This window comes from Heterocephalus glaber, unplaced genomic scaffold, assembly GCF_053883595.1.
Source record: "Heterocephalus glaber isolate CG9 unplaced genomic scaffold, H.glaber_assembly_v1.0 deba00001572, whole genome shotgun sequence".
NCBI classification, from domain to species: Eukaryota; Metazoa; Chordata; class Mammalia; order Rodentia; family Bathyergidae; genus Heterocephalus; species Heterocephalus glaber.
Window position 1 is genome coordinate 18,510,671 of NW_028258357.1, and position 19,601 is coordinate 18,530,271.

The following is a 19,601-nucleotide window of genomic DNA, read 5'->3' on the forward strand; positions in this document are numbered from 1 at the left end:
AAAACCCCAGTGTCCCTGTTAGCCTAACTCCTCATGAGGTCACACACAGTAGTTTACTATGGGATGAGTTCATTTCCATTTGAGCCAACTATTCCCCTTGTAGGTGTCTTCCTGAAAGAGTTAAAGACATCATATTGCAGTAACCCATGCATGCCCATGGTTATTGCAGCTCAATTCATAATTGTGAAATCTTGGAAGCAGCCTATATGTTTGTCAATGGATGAATGGGTAAAGAAAATGTGGTATTTACACCCAATGGAGTACTACTCTGCCATAAAGAAGGATAAATGAGTCATTTGTAGGAAAACAGATGCACTTTGAGACCATTATGTTAAGTGAAATCAGACACACAAGCTTCAATATCATGTAGTTTCTCTTATTTGAGAATCCAGAGCATAAATGAAGAGCAAGATGAAAGATCATAGGAAAGAGAGATAGAACTTTCTCGAAAGGGAAGGACACCAAGAGGTGGAGGGAGGGGAGGTAACAGAGGGAAGGGGATGAAAAAGAGTTGAGATGTGTTGTGTCTGTGAGGCGGCTCCCCATGAGGAACATCATCGTTCTGCACTGCGAACATGGACTAACACAAAAGATTGGAAAAAACAGTTTATGACTGGGAAGGACAGGCTCAGCGTGATTCCCATGCCAGCTCCCTCTGCTTTTGCAACGGTGTGCAACGCAGGGACTGGCCCGCGGTGAGTTGTGTTAGAGTTGCCACAGCCAGTGAACAGTGACGGCGCAATAGAAGCTCACACCGGGTCCCGTCCACTTCTCCCGTGGGTCCAGGGCTAGGCTTTGCCATTGTCAACAGTTTCCTCGGCCAGCCCCAGCACATCAGTCAGCAGACTGCGAAGAGGACGGTCCGTGATTTTGTGCCGGAAGTTCTGGGAGCCCAGGCAGCCCTCACCCTGCGCATTTGTCCCTGGCCACAGGCACAGGTGCTCATGTTAACCTGGAGATGTCGTCCAGTTCTGTGCCCAGGGAAAGGAATCACGTTATCTATAGCTGCCACTGTTGGACACCAACTAGTGGTAAGAAGAACTTTACACCAAACTGCTTTAAAATTCTCACAGCCTCATTTACCACTTACTCACTGACGCATACTTACACCACTCCTGTTAGGTCCCAAACATCAGGCCAGCGGAAGCATGCACAGGGGAAAATGTTGGTCAGGTTGTGGGTATTTAGAAGGTAAAGTGAATAGGATTTGAGGATGGATTGGATCTGGGCTATGAAAACTACAGAGGAATCAAGAAAATTTCAAGTCTGGGGCACAAGCAAAGGGGAGAACGGAGGATGTGGTTTATTGAAATCAGTGCAGTGAGGCAGATGCTGGTTGATGAAGAGGAATCAGGGGAACAGTTTGCTTCTGGCCATGTCACGTTTGCAATACCTCATGCATCCTGGTGGAGATGGGGTGGAGGCAGTTGGGTGAACAAGTCTTGGGCTCAGGAGAAGTTGGGAGTAGAGACATGATCATCGGTTACAAAGCCTCAGCATGTTCTTAGGATCCGAAAGAGATGAGACTGTGAGTCGGTGCTCAGGGCCCTCTTCCCTTTAGATGGAGAAACAGCTGGCTTCACGGAGGTCACCAGTATGGGCTCCCACTCAGCCAAGGGTCCCTTGCTTGGTGTGTAGTGATTTGTGTTGCAGTCTTGAAATTCTGAACAATTTTCAAATAAGGATTTCACCTTTTTAATTTCACCAGGTCCTGCACATTCTATAGCTGGTCCCGGGATGAAGTCCTTAGGGTGCAGAGGGAACTGTGAGAGCGTAGGGTTTTGGAGGCAAGGAAAAGGGAAGCTTTCAAGAGGAAAGAGATTGTGAGAGATCAGGGACACCTGAAAGACAGGAATGAGATGATGCTGGCAGGAGCTGTGAGAGTGGAGTGAGGAGGACCCAAAGCCCACTTCACAGTGTTGTTGTGGACAGAGAGCAGGGAAATGGGGTGGTAGCGTGGAGGTGATGTTGGTTACAGGGCCAGGTGGAAGACTAGAGGAATAAAGGATGTTGCTCTGCCAATGCGAGTGACTCAGCAGAGAGAAAAGGGGGTCGCTGTTATAATAAGCATGTGCTTCCTTTTCAAAAGCAAGAGGGCAAATTGCTCTACACAGTTTACTGGAGAGAGCATCCTTTCCTCATTCACTGTGTTCTTGGAAACTTTAGCCATGAGGATGTGGGTTTCTCTGGGAGCTGTCAGTTTTTTCCATTCATTGATATCTGTGTTTACACTGTTTTGGTTACTTTAGCTTTGCGTTATAATCAGATACTGTGATTCCTTCAGCTTTGTTCTTTTCTTGCAAGATGTTTTGGCTGTTTGGGGATATGATGTGATTAAAAATGGGAACATTTAAATTTAAACAAGTTATTACAATAAAAGACACATCGCCATTTATCTCCCTCAGAATATTCCCGCTCACTTCAAACACACTCATCCCATCATTCTTGCCACCTTCTGAAGCAGCTCTGGAAGTCCTCTTTCGTGAGCGTTTTTAGTTGTGCTTTCCTGGCTGCCCCAGGGACCTGACTCCTTTGAGAATGTTTACCTTTCATTGTCATTTTGACTTTAGAGAAGAGATAGAAGTAGCACAGAGCCAGATAAGGTGAATAAGGTGGATGAAGACACAAAGACACCTCTTTATGAGGCCGTCTTTCTATTGGATGGCACTTGGCAGCAGCATCCACCATATTTTTTTATCATACCTGTAAAAACATGAAAGAAGATTCCAGAACTGCTTCAGAAAGTGGCTAGAGTAATGGGATCAGTGTGTTTGAGAGGGATTAATGGCAACGTTGTCTTTTGCTGTAATAATTCTTTTAAAAATGTAAGCATTCACCATCTATTTCAGTCATAGCTCCTATATCAAACCACTACATTATATATCATAAATACATAAAATTTGTATTTGCCAATTACACCTCAGTGTTTTAAAAAGCAGAGAAGGCATAGTCTGTGTGTTCAAGCCGGTTGGTAATGTGGAGTTGCTTCTAAACTGAACGCTTCTTTTCTGACCACTGGAATATGAGGTAAGGGCAGCACCTGAGGCACTGGGAGGTGCCATGAATTTGGTAAAGATTACTTCAGAGGCCTGAGAAAGGTCAGTCGCTCTTGGGCATTCCTGTGCTGAGTCCCCACCTCAGATTCTGTGAGCAGCCGTTCACAGTCAGCGTGGCTGAGTGACTCCCCAGCGTCTTTCCCCTGCTCTGTCTAAGCACAGAGTGGAAGGACAGTGGGATTAGACATGATTGGTTGTGTTACAGCACCTGTGTGACTGATGAAAAGACGGGGTCTGAGCAGTAAGTGACTTCGCAGGAATTGGCAGAATCAGGACATAAATCCAAAGACACCAAGCTGTGGAGCACTGTTTCATGTTTCAGAGCTGTTCTTGCCCTCGTGGACTAATCAATGTAGCTTCCACAAGCTTCTGTTCCTTCTCCCGGTGTAAGCCAGTGAGTAATTCTGTAATTTGTATCTCAACATTATTTTTCTAGCATTAACCCCAGAGTGGTGTGTTTCTCAGATAGACACCAAGACTGGCCTTGGGAATCACAAAGCAGTATCGTGCGTTGACGATGTGCTGGTGGAGTGAAACATGTGTTACTCTGAGTACCATCACTCCTGTCTCCAGGCCACGTGACCTGCAGCACCCTTGAGAGAGTCCACTCAGCATTAACTGAGCACCTGCTGTATGCCAAGCATCATGGGAAATGCTGAAGAGATAGTGGCGAATCTGACCGAGTCTTGTGACCTAAGGAATCACAGCCTCTTGAGATAATACACGCTCATCGCGGTAGGAACTTTGTTCCATTTTATGATCAGATACTCAGTGAGGGTCACATTCAGGTGCACATATTCACTGGTTCCCACACAGCTAAGTCAGAGTCTCAGCAACTTGGAGCCAAGGCAGGACTCTTGCTGAGCTGATTCTGGCTCTACCTATAAAAAACAAAAACAACTTTTTCTGCAAGCAATAATAATGAACATGAGTTATGGTTGTCTATTGGCAGTTCTGCTATTGTCTCCCTAAGGAGTGCTGTTTTTTAGCTGGCGGTTATTTTATTTTATTGTACTTTATTTTTTAATGAAAGGAGCATCTGCGATTCCTGGTTTATTTGCTTTCATTAAGCATTGAGAATTCTTTAAAGGTGGTGAATCAACAATTGATAAGTCTTAAGTTTTACTGTCTCCACGATGCATGCCTGGATGCACCAGTCAATATTTATTTCTAAGCCTACAGACCTTGGAAAGGTCTATTTATGAGGCTTGATTTAGAGTGTCTCAAGTAAACAATTCCTGGGAAGAGGCTATTTTGTAACACAAATAAGGTTGGATTTTGTATTCCTGGAGGGAGGGATATTGTTTTTCATTTCTGTATCAGAGGCCTAAATGAGGTGAAGGACGCATAGTAAAGAAAAGGAGCTTGCTTGATGTCAGTGAATTTGAGTTTGCTACCATAAATCTCACTTTCTAAAAATTTTAGTGCTATTAAAGTTTCTGTTGGTGAAGCGGGCAAGCCATTGGAACACATCTATATGAATTTGAGATGCATTTTATGCACTCAGTTTAGCTTTGTACTTGATATTATGCCCCTCTGAGTGGAAATCATATTGCATGAAATGATGAAGCTCAGAGCCTTGCAGGTAGGACTCAGCTTCTCTCAGAGGATGACTGGATAGCGGTGAGCCCAGTTGCCTTGGTGACAGAGATCAGACTAGCTTTTCCAGTCTGGTTGTGCCCTCTCAGTGGGGTCAGGAGCCCCTCAGGATCTGGAGGAGATGATTTCCTTCATTTGCATCTATTTTGGCACCCTACCCCAGATCTAGGTGAATTATAAATAGTGAAAAAACATTTGACGAGTTAAAAGCTAAGTATTCTCTTTATTCCCTGGAGAAAGATAGACACTTTGCCTGCCAACAAAAATGAAAGCAGAGGCGGTTTCCTGTTTATCTTGTATTCCCAGCGTCAAGCAAACTGGTAGGACATGGAAGACATCTGATAATTGCCAGTTGACTCCTTCTATCCCCTTTATATTTCATCCTTCTACAAAAATTGATTGAACATCTTCCAAGTGTCAGACAATTAGGATACACAGATGGAAGAACACATTCCAGAGGGGATAGAGGCTTTTGCACAGTAAGATAGTGACTGCAACAGCAGTGTGTAGAATGTCACCATGCACGGCAGGAGAGAAACCCACACCTGCTCTGGAGTTGGGAAGGCCCTGCAGAGTGTGTGGTCCTGGACAGCTGGTAGGTCCCCAGGGGGATGATCAGCTTCCCCTTGAGAGAGGAATGGGCTTTGTGGAGGTTTATCAGGACTTAGGAGTTAAGGACACATGCCAGACAGAGAGGAGGGCACACACATGTCCACGAAGTTGTGTCATCACACAGCACTCACCATGGGGTACGGGGGACAGCTGGAAGCAGGAGGGGTAACTTGGGAGAAGAGGATGTGGCCAGAACTAAGAAATAGGAGGGGGAGCTATTACAGGCCAGACCCTGGAGAACATCGAATGTGCCTTTCTGGAACATAGAAATTAAATTCTTCAAGCCCTACCTCAGTGGTAGCAATGGTAGAAATAGCAATGGCTGATATTTATTGAGTGGTCTCTAGAGACAAAGCATGTGATTCATTCTTCATTTAGATTCTCAGAAAGTGGATGGTGTCTTTATTCTCGTTTGACAGATGTGGACACTGAGGCATAGAGGTGCCTTGTGCAAGGTCCCACAGCTGTTAAAGTCTGTTCTTAACCATGACACTTGCGTGCAGTCCTGAAAATCTGTTATCACTTGCAATATAAAATAATGAAGTCACATGCGTTAGAACTTACTTTTCATCTCAAGAGAATTAAGAACAGCACAGATTACTTCTTCTACCCTTCAAATGTTTTTAATGACCTGCCTATGTTTCTTCCTGATGATCTGATTGTTCCATGAGGTGAGCGAGTTAAAGTCACTGGCACAGAGTTCTTGCCACGGTCACCCATCTGCACGACCTCAATAAAAAATATCACTGTGTCTAGAGCTACTTCCAGGCAGGGCTTGCTGCCTGGTCTGTGAAGACATTTATCTCGCTGACCATCTCCCTGGGAATCCCCTCCGTGAGTTGTGCACACCTGTTCAGTGTGCTGTATGGAGGGCCGGATTTTGTAGATGTGCGTCCTTTTCATCAGAGTTTCTTTGCAGGGCACACTCCAAGCATTTGACTCCACTTCCCAAATTCTCCTCTATTTGATAACAGATAAGCCATAGTGGACTAGACTATTTCATGAGGTTTCCATCTTTAAGCTTTAGAAGTTGATTGTGATGGAAAGGGTTGCAACCAGATATTATTCTGGTTTTTATTCTGATGCTGAAATTGTGCAGTCTTGGGCCTGTCGTAGATCTGTTCTGGGCCCCAGTTTCTCCATCCAGAAAATGGTGGTGTTGGAGCAGATGATCTTAAGCTATTTCCAAGTTCTAACATTCTGAATTTGTGGAGTTTTTGTAGTTCAAGATGACAGCATAAAAGGGAGGAAAGCAGTTGTCACAGTAACTCTTATGTAATACACAGCCCTGTTTCTTAGCTGCCTGTTTTCCATGAAGAAACTTGCTTCCACTATGATATAGTGGTTGAGGTCTTTTAGTCCTGCCTTTAGGAACACTCAGATTCTAATTCCATCACTTAGTAATTCTATGAAACCCTATGTGGTGACACACATCTGTAATCCCATCACTCTGGGTGTCTGAGGCAGGAGGATTGTAAGTTCGTGCCCAACCTGGACAACCTAAGAACTGAGGGAGATGCTGTCTCAAAATAAAAAATAAAAAACGCCTGGGGATGTAGCACAATGTGAAGGCCTGGGGTTCAATCCCTGGTACCAAAAAAAAAAAAAGAGAACTCAGTATGAATTAAATGTGTTAATGAGCTAAACTCCTTGTTCCTTAAAGTGGCATTGCTAACAATAATGACCTCATACTGTAGACCATTTAACAAATTTAGTATCAAGCCTGATATACAATGTTGAAGATATTAATGATGATGATACTAATACTGAGAATAAAAATAGCTAATAATTATTGGGCACATACTCCGTGTGAGACATTACTAAATGTATGAACTCACAAACCCTCAAACACCCAGTGGGATAAGGTTACTGTTATTCCCATCATCTGGTCAAGTTACTTGCCTGAAGACACGCAAAGAAAGCAGTGGAACCAGAACACCTGTCGCCCACCATTCATCTCTTTCTCACTGATATCATTGTTACTATGTGATTGTGAAGTCGCCATTTTTATAGCACTTTTTACATGATCAGAACTGCTCTACCATAGGAGGCAAGTACTATTACTACCTGCATTTTATAGGAACCTGGGGCCCTTGAATGTTAATAAAGGCACAATGGCAGGTAGCAACAGAAGCAGGACTCAGACTCAGCAGTCTGGCTCCAAACGCCATGCTCTTCACCACGATGCTTCTAGCTGGGTTATCTCCACTGCTCTCAGATGAGTTCTATCTTCATTCATGTAAGAAGGTTATTACAGCTTTACCCACTGGGTCCTGTGAGCCTTTTGTTTATCTGCTGCAACTGTGCTCTTCCCTTTGAGATCTGTAGCAAAAGAAAAGAGGGAAGGAAAGAGGGAAGGAAGGAAGGAAAGAAGGAGGAAGGAATGAAGGAATCTATCATATTAAGGTGTGAATAAACTTAGCAACTACACAGATCTTGCTCTGTCTTGCAAAATAAAACAAGAGGAGGTAAGTGCAAAAGTCCATAAAATTTCAAACCATTAAGGTTCAGCATTTCAAACAACAAATAAAGTCTATAAAACACTTGTGAGAGAGAGCTTGCTTCAGTAGATCACAGGACCTAAGCAATGTTTTCCAAATATCTTAGCAATATCAATATAAGAGTAGCATGGACAAAGTCCTTCTTTAAAGGGTAAGGCAGTAAATGTTTTCAACTTTGAGGGCCGTAAGATCGCTGCATGATTATTCAACTCTGCTGTGACAGCGCAAAAACAGTCATATATGGCAATAAACAAATGAGTGTAGCTGTGTTCCCATAAAACTTTATTTACAAAAACCAGGTAGGGGCCCCATCTGACCTGTGAGGCAGAGCTTCCTGACTCCAGTCAAAGAGAAAGAGCCTACTGCATCAGATACTAAATGCCGGTGAATGTTGGGATCGGTGGCCTCTTGCAGGTATGTGTCTTAGAGAAATCTGAATGTCCTGTTTCCCCTTTCCCTCCCGTTTCCTAGGAGGCCCGACTTTGCCATTCCACATTTATTGAATGATGCTTTTGCAAACCGGGTTAGCTTAGCTTTCATTGCTTACATTGCTATGAGAGTGCTGCTTTTCCCATTTGACTCACTGATACACTGAAATAGGACTTAAGCAAAAAAAAAGGAAATTTGACTCAAGGACAGGCTTTCAACACCATGTGACAGTACTGATAAAGAAGGTTTTAGAAAACCATATAGAATAAAAATGTGTGAATATATGCCTTGCTTAGGGCCATCTCAAATCCTTTGCTAAATAAATAGGGAGTCAATTGTTTTAGATAAATGCTTAAGGAAAATGGAATGTAATTTTTAAGAGTAACTTAAGGCATTTCAAATAGGCTTTAAAATATAACAGTTGTCTGCCGAAAGGATTTTCATTCATTATTAATTGTACCTGAAGTTTAATTATGTGAGCACTGAAATTAGTCAAGATCAACTTTATTACTCAAATCACACAAATAGCCGTGCATTGTTCTTATGAATTAATCATTATAAATTTGATTTAAAGTTACATGTGATTTAATGTCATTTTGTCCCTGTTTTTTAAACATTTGTTAAACTGAGTGTCCGTAAGCACATGACATGACTAAAAGATCTAATTGCACCATTATTTGCATAGAACTATAATCAGGAATAATTACTGCTTTGTATTCTGCAGTTAGTTTTGATACATTTTTGGACTTCTGGGAATTAATGTTTATTTTATGGTCAGTTGAGTCTATTAAATATTGATTAAGGAAATTCAGACAGGCCCCCCTTTTCATCTCTCTCCTTCGTGGGGCCCCTCGTTGTCATAGCCCAGAGTGAGCAGAAAGCAGTGCCAGCTGGAAATAGCCCATCCACGGTGGTCATCCGTGTGTCAGGCTGATGGATCAGGGCTTGGAATTATTTTCAAGAATAATGATGCGAGTGCTGCAGTAACAAATCATTGTACACTTGGCAGCTTCAAATGTCATGAATTTATCATCTCACTGTTCTGTAAGTGAGAAGTGGAATGCAGGTCTCATGGAACTAAAATCAAGGTGCTAGCAGAACTCAATTCCTCCTGGAGGCTCTTCTGGCTTCTGGAGCCACCACATTCCTTCCCTTGCAGCCTGTCCCTCCTCCCCAAAGCCACACACACGTCTCTCCGACTCTAGCCATGGAAGGTCCTCTACTTTCAAAGGTACGGGTGATTAGATTGCTCCTGCCCTGTATCCCAGGATAATCAATATCCCCATCTCAAAGTTCTTAATCAGCGAAGTCCCTCTCACCTTGTGAGGTGAGAGCCATGGACTCCAGGGCTTGGGACTTGAACATTCTAGCAGAGCAGTCTTCAGTGCATTGGATTCACTGCCTGCACTTCAGTTTCTTGCATTCTGACAACTACTTTTGTCTCAATCCACCATAAACCCTTCTCTCTTCGACTTCGTTGAGCTTCCTTTAGCACGTGGTCCCATTGGCCTCCTTCTCCTGCTGAGAGCCGTGTCACAGGCCACCTCTGTTCAAACCTGTTTGTGCTCACTGTGTCAGTCACTGTGCCTCAGTTTTCTCCTCCGTAAGATGGGGGTAAGGAGGAAACAGAGACCATGCAGATTGACGTGATGATTAATGACTCGATGTATTTGTGACTCTTAGAACAATGTCAGGCCCGTAGTAAACCCTCAGAAAATACTGATCATTGCTGCTGTGATTATGCTTACTGTCTTTCTAGTTGCTGGTAGAAGTTACCTTGAGATTCAATCTGTGATCTGTTTCTTCTCCAGAAGTCCCAGCTTCTCCCAAAGCTTCAACATTCATCTCTAGCCAGAATTGTTTTCAAGTTCCATGTCCTTATTTCTGGCAGTTCTGGGTGAATATTTGGGATCTCCTTCCATCTATGCAGTCTGTCTCCTTGTTTCTTAACATGTCTCTTATTTTCCTCTTCAAATTATTTATATTTTGGGTCTCTCATATAAGAGAAATCTTGAGATATTTAACCTTCTGTGACTGATTTATTCCACTTAATATGATGGCCTCAAGATCTACCCACTACAAATAACTCAAATCTAGCCTTCTTTGTGACTGAATAGTACTCCCTTATCTATATATACCACATTTTCTTAATCCATTCTTCTGTTGATGGACATGCAGATTCTTGAGTCAATACTGTTGCTGAAGTTTGGACCTCGAATGTCCCCTGAGGGCTTTGTCACTTGGATGGAGCTGTTGTGAGGTGGTGGAACTTCAAGGTGGGCTTAGTAGGGGGTCCATAGGTCCCTGGAGGTGGCCTCCCAGGGGAGTGGGGAGCCCACCCCTTCCTCTTCCTCTCTTTGGCCCTCTGGCCATGACTTCGGGGGTCTTGACCTACTCTGTTCCCACTGTGCCACAGGCCCAGAGCAAGAGGCCCAGAGGGAACTCTCCCAAACTGTGTTCCAAAATGCCGCAAACCTTTTCTCTTAAGAAGTTGGTTATCTCAGCTATTTCTTTCCAAGGATGGAGCCCTAACCATATAACTATCTCCAGATCCAGAGTCAAGTGTGGTCATTTCCTCTCACCCCCAAACATGGAAAAGGTCATCAAATCTGCAGAATCTACTTTCAAAGCTGTCTCTCTCACTGGGTTGTGTTCTCACAGCTGCTGCTCTGATCCAGGACGCCTCCCTGTCACACGGATTCCCCAGCTGGGGTAGAGCCTCTGTCCCACATCCCCGCTTCCGCCCTGTAGGCACTTCCCCACTGATTCCCATAGCCTTCCGGCAAACACTGCACTCAGCGTGGCATTCAAGACCCTTCACGAATTCTCTAAAACTTTTAAAATTCCATACAAAATTAAATGTCAGGACCATTACTTTTGATGTAGACAGCTGGGATCATTGCACATCTCCAGCCTGCTTGACACTGGATACCTATTCCTTCCACGAAGGAGCTCTGTTCTTTCAGACCCTTGGCTTTCACCCTTCCCTCTGTCCCCAAGAGAGACTTACCCAGCATCCCAGGCCAGGTGGAATCACGATCGCCTGTCCCCAGCTCCCTGAGCCAAAGCCCTGGGGGCCAAATTCCACCCAGGATTTGTTTTATAAGCAAACACTTTTCAGAATGTAGCCCCACTTGCTCCTTTTTGTCTTGTCTAAGGCAGGTTTGGGGCTACAGAAGCAGAATAAGCAATGGCCTCAGAGCCCTTAGGGGCTGCAATACCCAGACTATTTACTGGCTCTTAATAAAACAGTGTGCTTGCCTCCCTCCTGTGGAGAGTCCTGGTCTACTTTGTGCCCCTTTGAAGCCTCCCCTCTACTATTTATTTCAGCACACCTCTTATCCTTGCAAAAACATTCTCTTCTTGCAGATACAGATTCTGCCTTGACTATCCTCGTTTCTGTCCTTGGGCCTAGCAGGGTGTAGGGCTCAGTAGTTGTTGGTAGAAGTCAATGACTCTGTAAAAAAAAAATGTTCTTTTTACTGAATTTTACTTACTTTGGCCAAATAACTAAAATTTTGTATGAAGCACTGTTCTTGTGAGGGGCTTAATAGCTGTCATTTGATGTTACTGGGCGTAAACCATTTTGTGTTTCATTTCTAGAAGCAGTTTATTGATTGCTAAGATGAGCCACACAATTGAGGTCAGGGTCTGAAGGAATAACGTTCGTATGCTCACGCGGTAGTATCATTTAATAAGTGCTTCAGCTGAAATTCAGGATTGTAGGGCGCACTTCTGCACAGTGTGTGGGTCTCTGTGTAGGAAGTCAGTACCTAGGTCATACTTGGCTGTTTGTGTTGCCTGCCTGGGGTGTGATAATACTTGGACTGTGCTACTCCCCCATGAAAAATACCGAAGAGGTGCATTTTAGGAAAACGGTGATGTCTCACTGGCTTCTTCAGGAGAAACCAAATGACTTTGATTCTTCTTTTTTATAGACCGAGCAAGTATTGATGTCCTGCTCCATATTCCGTTAGATACCCTTGCTCTTTGGCACTCTGTTACTGGGTGTGCCTCCTCTGCAGACTGTGAGCTCTGTGAGTGCAGCACTTTGTCTGTTAATCTCCAAGTCCTCAGTGTGTGGCACGGGGAAAACTCTTCACAAATGTTTAGTGAATCAATAAAAAACAACTGAAGACCTCAGAAAGAATTCTTTCCAGTGGCATTGATTAAAAATAAGCCAGATGTTTTTCATGGCTACTTCCATCTAGTTCACATCCTTGACTGTCACCAACTCCAGTTTTCAGCTATAAACTTTAAATCTATCTGTATCTATCAGATATAAACTTTAAATCTATCTGTAGCAGGGCTGGGGACAGGGTACATTGTGCTGGAGTCCCCAGAACCTAAGCAGAATTCTTAAACTTCCTTGAAGTGACAGGAAACTCATAGCTGCTCTCTGCTCTTACTCTGAGTGGGTAAAGCAAAGTGAAATACTGAGGAGTGAGGTAAAGTGGGCCATCCAGAGTTCAGATCAGCATTCAGGCCAGCGAAGGAAAAAACAGTAACCCAAAATGAAAACAAATCTGGGGGAATGAAGGTAAAAGGTAGCAGACATAGAGTATCTGAGAAACTTCCAAGGAAGTTTTCAGTGATGTAACTCATAGGATGCAGAACCATTGAGTGTTAAAATTGAAAGCAGTGGTTTTCTAAGACTCTCATAATCAAGGTTCGTTCAGTCAGGAAACGGAATTCTAGTAAACAGACTTTAATAAAGAGTTTTCCTACGTTGCCCGTGGTGAGGTAGTGAACAAGGAGTAGTTTTTTGTTTTTGTTTCTTTACATAAACTATGTTTTAGAGGAGTTTTAGGTTCTCCGCAACGCTGAATGCAAAGCAGAGAGCTCCCCATATCTCCTGCCCTTCAGCTTTCCTCACCATCACCCCCACTCAAGAATGGAACATTTAGTGCAGTTTATTACAGTGATGAGCCTACCTTGATACAACATCCCCAACACACGTAGTTTCTGTTGGGTTCACTCTTGGTGCTCCACATTTCACGGGTTTTGTTACGTTGAGAATATCGTGTTCCCACCATTGCAGTATCACGCAGAAGAGCTTCCCTGCCCTAATAACTCCCTGTGCTCTGCCCATTTATCCCTCTCTCCTCCTCTGGCAACAGTGAACTCTTTACTATCTTCATGGTTTTGCCTTTTCTGGAATGTCATGTAGTTGGAGTTATACATCGTGTAGCCTTATTTTACTTAGTAATGTGCGCTTAAGGTTGATATATTTCTTTTGTTTTAGCACTGAATCATATTTTGTTGTCTGGATGCATCATAATTTATCCATTTACCAACTGAAAGACAACTTGGTTGCTTCAAAGTTTTGGTGATTACGAATTAAGCTGCATAACTAATATTCGTGTGCCCATTTTTGTGTGGAATATAAGCTTTCAACTCAATTGAGTGAACACCAGGGAGCCTGATTGCTGGGTCATGTGGTAAGAGTGTGTTTAGTTTCATAAGACATTGCCAGTCGTCTTCCAAAGTGGTTGTACCATTTTGTGTTCCCACTAGCAATGTGTGAGAGCCCCTGACTTTGGCCCATAACTTGTCAGCATTCCATGCCGCCAGTGGTTTTTATTTTCACATTTCTAATGAGTGTACAGGGGTATCTCCTTGTTTTAATTTACAGTGCTGGAGTGCCATTGAATACTTTTACTGTCTACAATATAATGTTTTAAAATGGCTAAGTGAAACTAAATGTAGGCATGACCTCACATACTTATCATTTTTGTGGAGAAGACACTTGAAAACTATCCAGAAAGGTGATGAACAAGCCGATTCTAGAGGAGCGTGCTGGACTAGGAGTCGTCCTTAGACAAGAAGGAGGATGCTTCTTCTGAGTGTGACCACTTGTGACTAAATGTCTGCGCTAGCACTGTTTCATTGCCCCTTGTGAAGACTGCCACTGGGGTCGTGTTTGTTGAGTCTGCCGTGTATCGATAACACCAGATCTCAGTGGTTGACACCTAGAAATATTTGTCCTTATGTTTCTTAGGAGTCTGTAGGGGAGCTGGGCTTGCACCAATCTTGGCCGTGTTGGGTGGGGTTTGGCTCCTGGCTTTGGTCAGGCTCAAGTCTGCTCCATGTGTCCCATGCTGAGACTCACGGCTACTTGGGACATGTGCTTTTTGTGCTAATAGTAGAAGCACAAGAGAGTGAGCCACAACCACACAGGCAATTTCATGTCTGCTTTCATCATGTCCGCTAAACTCCAGAGCAAGTCATGATGACCAGTTCCTACAGCAGAGCACAGGACATACACTTTGACCCTCTGCTGGGCGGTGCCTGGCAGTCACTGCATGGCAGACAGAAGGCAGGAACGGGGGACAATAATTACGCTGCCACTGTGGATTCCTGAAGTGAAATCCTCCTAGTAGAATTCTGTAGCAGGGGGAGAAAGGAGACTCTTCAGCCTCAGAAACAAGAGAGAAAGAAGTTACCAAAGGCTATAAAGAGCCTAGTGGTAGATTTGAAGGCGAGAGAACACCAGCAATTTATCCAGGACACTTTATTTGAATTCAAGTCATGCAGGTTCAACATTCATGCTGTCACTTATCCTCTCTGAGCCTACAGATTCTTTGTGACGACATTGAGCCAGGTGTTAAGTCTGGGGCTGTATGTCCAGTCCTGAGCATTGTGGTTTCTTTCCAGAGAGCCCAAATGCCATCTCCATGTGGCTTTGCACACACACAACTTTCCCAACTTTACAAATGACAGCATCTTGGCAGGAAGAGCTTCTGGTTTTGAAGTGTTGGTGTTGCCAGATCTGGGTAACCAGCTGATGCCAATCTGTCCAAAAGCCTGGTGGTACGAGGAGAGAAATAGAAGGAGGCCCGGCTATCTGCAGCCCCACTGGGCCTGAGGGCCCGGCCCTGTCTTCATGTCTCAGGGGTCCTAGTCAGATCTGTCAGCCCTGGAGTGTTCCTGGCTCACTTATCCACCAATCCCGATGGTGCCCAAAGCTCCTCCAAATCCATTTGCTCTGGGCCCACCATGCCCACCACACCGAGGCAGCACAAATCCCATCCCTTCTACTGGGAATGGCCCCAACCCCACTTCACACAGGCACTCCCTTTTCTGTGTGCTCCTGTGTGCTTGTCCTTCTACCTCCCCAGGACATGGGAAGGTCTCCGCCTATTTTATTATTGTATTTTTATTAGCAGATGTTTCTGGTATATAACAATTGCATTCCTCGTGGGGAGCTGGTATAGGTACATAACACATCTTAATTCTTTTTATGCCCTTTCCCTCCTCTCTCTCCTCCCTCCACCTCTTGGTTCCTTTCTCATTTGCAAAAGGTCTACCTTCCTGTTTCCTATCTTTTATTTGGCTTTTTAATTTATTTATACTTTGGGTTTCTCAAGAGAAACCATGTGATAGTTAAGCTTGTGTGTCTGATTTATTTCACTTAACTCTGTGGTCTCAAGCGCATCCATTTTTCTACAAGTGACTCATCATCTTTATGGCAGAGTAGTACTCCATTGTATATAAGTACATTTTCTCATTTTCTTTATTCATTGATCTGCTGATGGATATATATACTTGCTGCCAAGATTTAGCTCTTAGGAGTCATGCTGCTTTAAACATGGGTATGCATATATCACTGTAGAATGACTTTAACTTCTGGGAAGATTCGTAGAAGGGGCGTAGCAATTCCATTGGATTCCGCCTGTTTTGGGGGGGGGGGTTGTACCGGGGATCAAACTCAGGACCTTGCACTTGTGCGGCAGGTGCCAGGACCACTGAGCTAAATCCCCGGCCCAGTTCCGCCTGTTTTAGAAAGGGTTTTGCCAAAGTGTTATTGAGCCAAATAAGAGAAGATATTGGGAAAGCTCCAGAAAGTTTGGAAAAGTAAATCTTGGTTCAGAATAAGAAACCAAGAGCATTTCTCTCTCAGTTCTGGCCAGGGAAGTACTGCTCATACTTAACATTGTAGTTAAAAAGAAAACTAGAAATAAATGTCTCCTTCCATCAATTATTAACTTCATAATTAGGAATTGCTAACTCTTACCTTTTGCTCATGGTGGTGACATGTAAAATATAGCTTTTCCACATTCTGATAAGTACTTTACCTAAGAAATGACACGGAGAACGATGCAGCTCTAGGCACTGTTGCTGCGAGTTGTAAAACATCAACAGAACTACAGATGTCCCCATGGCACACGGCTCTTCTGAATCACAGGGATGACATTTAGATGAAAGCAAATCACCGATCCTCAGCCACATTTCTACCATGCAGTGCCTCCAGGAAGAGTGCCCCTGGGAAGTGGCCCAGAGAGAAGGCCACCGCAGAATTTAAAAATCAGAAAGATATTTGAGTCATGAAGATATGAGGGTCTGAAAGGAAATTGGAGCTTTGGTGGATTTTTAAAATAAAAATATGAAACACCATGTTTTTATGAAGTCACTGAGCTTCTCAGAACATTCAGACCCATCAGGAAAACCGAGCTTGAGTAAAAGAGACAGCAAAGCAGGAGGACTCACCCAAGGGGCTGACCACAAGGAGAGGACAGCTGGCGACACTGGAGATAAGGCCACTTGGGGCTCTCTCTGATCCCCAGGGAGGGAGAGAAAGGAGAGAGCAGGAGGCCATCGAGGAGACCCAGGAACGGCCCACTCAGTAGACTGATAAAACATGTGTCCACACCCCGGGACTCATGAATGTTACCTGACTTGGAAAAGGGCTCTCTGCACATGGGATGAGTTAAGAATTTTGAGGTGAGGAGATTACTCAGATCATTCCTAAAGGTCATCACCTCTGTCCTCATAAGAGAGAAGCAGAGACCACACACAGAACCCAGAGTCGAAGGTGACAGAATAGAGATCAGAGTGGGGTGGTTGAAAAGCAAGGAACCCAAGGAGGCCAGCACCCCCGAGAAGCCGAAGGAAGCAAGGGACCTACCTGTTCTCCCCAAAGTGTCTCAGAGAAAGGTGGCATCGCCCGCACCTTGATCTCAGACTTCTGGGCTCTAGAACCATGAGATTGTGATTCCCATTGTTTTAACCCACTACTTTTTCGGACATCTGTTACAGCACTATAGGAAAGCAGTACCCCACTTTGGGGAACAGGAAGGACAGAGAATTTAGGGACATAAAGGGGAGTAAAAAGCATAAGAGTCATGGAAAATGAAGCAGTGGCTTTAAAACAGGTGGGCAGAGGCAGAGAATGAAGAATCGTGGGAAATCACTGATTTGATCCATCATAACCATGGCTGCTAATGCTCGACCTTGTTATATTTTTCGAACAGGATTGAACAGCGTCAAGTACCTGTGCCATTTATTTCCACAGCATAATTTTTATTCTCATTTTTGTCATTTTGACCTTCATTGAGAGGAGTTATGTAAGAGCTCAAAGTGCCACGCTGAGTCACAATCCTTGCCCAGTAACCCCTCCGTTTGGGGGAGAATGGCCTGTTTTCTATTGGCAGACTGAGGCTACCTGTATCACCTCATGTTGACTTAAAATGATTCACCCATCCCTTTCATCTGTCATCTTCAAGTTTGTCTGGATTTTTCTGGAGTCCTGCTTGGTCTGCAGACATTCAGTGTGACCTCAGAGGAAATGTGGAGCATGACAAGGCCGCAGGGTGGGATGGCGTGCTGACGGTGTTGTGCGGATCCCACCCAGAGACACGTCTGGAGCAGAAGGCTCCCATGTGCCTGGCCCCTGAGCAGCACCCGAGCAGGCATCCGCTGCCAGGGAAGCCTGTCACTCCCTCTGCCAAGCGCTGCCAGCCTGGCAAGCCCAGGGGAGCCTTCCAAGAACGAGGTTCAGGCTCGAAGCCGCGTGAGCTCAGAAACCAGATCATGGTGACAGACGCATCCTAAGCACTTCAGGAGCAGATGGCTCTGTGGAAGCCCAGGACCGCAGTTCTTTAGCTTACACAGTACCCTGCCTGCTGGTCGTCAAGACACTGGCATGCCTGCTCTCTGCCTGAACGGGAAGCCACGTCCTAGCCCTGAGGGGTCTGGCAAATGCTGCCAGAATTAAGGCAGCTAGGGATAAAGGGGAGTGAAGTTACACAGTAGGATGGGCTGCTGTGCAACTGGAATTCTTGAACTTCAAGGCTTTTGCTTGGATGGACACTGCCTTGTTTGTCTTAATGTTTCCTGGTGTGATAAAACCTTATTCTGATTTGAATTATCCTTTCTTAAGATTTGTTAGAACTTACAAATTGACTTGGTCATTTTTCTTTTGTTTCCCCCCCTCCAGAATTTAAGGAGAGTCTTCATACCTGTAGTATGGCCCATGTTTGCTGGTTTTGAGTTTGCTTCTGAGAAGGCTTTTTATTTCCCCCATTTCTGGGGTTTTAGTAAACTTCTTACTGTGAGCTGTAAGTAATTATGATCCATAAACCACTGGTTTTATGCCTTCCTTTTCAACAGATTCTTCTTAATAAAAATTTCTGAAATTTGGTGAACCTCAGCTGCTCCCTTTCAGGTAACATGATTTCTCGCAAGTCCCACTGGCTTATTGGCATTGTAAGTCTAATATCTTTCCTTGGCATTTTTTTAAAGACAAGAGTTGGATTTTTCTAAGAGTTTGAATTCCAACTCTGCCGTTGCAGAAATTCTTTGGACAAATATGTCACTTTCCATATTTCACTGGGACTTCTAAAGTGATTTTATAATTCTCTTTTCCATCAGCATTTATTAGCAGGGATTCTTCTGTAGTGAAGAACTGTCTCTCATCAGCCTCTGGGATACTTTGAAATATGATCGGTAAAGGAAAGCCCTGCGCAATGCTTGCTTCTTTCCCTTCATCAATTCTCTGAGTAATGAATGGATATCTTAGCAACCTCTGATAGTGATCAATACATTTTTTAAAAACTATCTTTTGCACTCAGAATTTTTGTACAGTTGATATGCAGCAGTGTCTGTAATCTGTATTGATGTGATTGAGTCAGTGCAATCAGTATAGCTTTTCATGAGCTCAACATGATGTCTAGTATTTGCTTTCAACTCCAACACTAAAGAAACAAACCAAAAACAAACGCAAAGGAATGGATGAAGCAAGATTGGAAAATTCTGGGTTCTTACTGCTGGGTAATGGCTACCTGGGGCTCATTATGCTACTGTCTTTGCTTTTGGTATGTTTGGAGTTATTTTGCACTGATTTGTTTTTTAGAACAAAATAGTTCTTAAAATGCACATAATTCTACGTTAACGGAAATGTTAATGTGAACTCAGTTGCCAACTCTGACCTATCAGTGACTCCCAAGGAGAAAGTTTATTGATTTTTATTGAAATGCCAGGTATCCCAGTAACAATTCTTAAGCCTTATAGTCCCTGACAATGGCATGCCAAACACATGCATCTTTTTCCTGTATGTTGGAAATAATTTCAATAGGAAGTTTAATATTTGACTTTATTAAATATTTGTTCATGAAAGTTTTGT

At 43.8% G+C, this 19,601-nt stretch overlaps 1 protein-coding gene across 23 annotated transcripts in view; it reads left to right on the forward strand.

The window, feature by feature from the left end:
* Positions 1-19,601, forward strand: part of Ano4 (anoctamin 4) — a 366,091-nt gene that overhangs the window by 137,497 nt on the left and 208,993 nt on the right. The window lies entirely within an intron of this gene.